Below are 1287 nucleotides of genomic sequence, written 5' to 3'. Positions count from 1 at the left end.
TAGAAATAGAAGAAGAAGAAAGTTAAAGAGAAATATTAAAAAGAAAATATATAATTACAATGACAAACTAAAGTCAAACAGATTATTTAATACATAGACAAACTTTCCTTTCGAAGGATAAAAATGAAAAATTTAACAGCATGCTGCTTACAGATAGATAATGAATCCCAAATAGAACATTTCTCACCACTTACACTGCTATGACAGTCCAAAGGAAAATCATACTGTACTTAAAAGGATCTTCCAGCTTCTACTCTTGCTCTCTTTCTTACGTAAGTAACGTCTACATGGTGACCAGCATGATCTTTTCCATTTTAAGTCAGATCATGTTGCTCCTCTGCTCAACCTTAAAATGGCTTGGCATCTCTCCCAGAGCAAAACTTAGGGTTTACAAAACCCTAAGTGATGTGGCTTCACTCTCTCTGCCCTGCTCTCCTCCCACTTCCTCCCTTCAAACTGGCCTCCTTACTCTTCCTCAAACACTACAAGCACACACATGACTCATGATTTTTGAAACATTGTTTCCCTCCTGTAAGAATGTTCTCCTCCCAAACTATTGTTTGTCTCACTCCCTATACCTCCTACTGGTTTTCCCATGTCACCCTCTTAGGCTGTCAAGATATTCTCTGACTTCTTAGCACAAATTTGCTCCCACTCAACTATCTCTATCCTTCTTACTCGGCTTAATTTTTTTCTTCATAACGTTCATCTCCACCTGTCGTATTCTGCATTAATTTCTTCGTTTCTTTTCTGCCTCCTCAATCTAGTGTGACAGCTTCATGCTGGTAGAGCTTTGTTTTTTCACTGCTACAGCCCTAGGATCCAGGGCAGAAGATTTAGTAAGCCCTCAAGTATATTTTACTTATTTAAAGCAACAAATACATAAATATATGAATGAAAAATGAAAGTTTGAATAAATAAGGAAATATTGATGGAGGTTTTAAATGCCAAAACAGTTTCGTTTAGTATGAAAGGCACAAGATATGGATACTTCAATAAGGAGTAGAAATTAGCTGACAATCGAAGAACATAACTTTCAGGAAGACAAATCCAGGGTAAGAAAGGAATTATAATCCAATCTGAGATCACTGGAATCTGATTTAGAAAAATAGTTATGAAAAAGGAAGGAAACTAATGAATTCAAATGGAACAAAAAGTTAATTAGCTGAATTAACTGTGGTAGGTAAGGGAAGTGGTATTTCATAAACACTCCTTATACTGTGATCTTTTAAGAAGTGGAAAATATTGGGGCCATTCCCAAAGAGGAAGAAATTGGGAAGTTAAATT

The sequence above is a fragment of the Pteropus vampyrus genome, unplaced genomic scaffold (assembly GCF_000151845.1).
Source record: "Pteropus vampyrus isolate Shadow unplaced genomic scaffold, Pvam_2.0 Scaffold43, whole genome shotgun sequence".
Classification (NCBI taxonomy): domain Eukaryota; kingdom Metazoa; phylum Chordata; class Mammalia; order Chiroptera; family Pteropodidae; genus Pteropus; species Pteropus vampyrus.
This window is presented reverse-complemented; position numbering follows the sequence as displayed.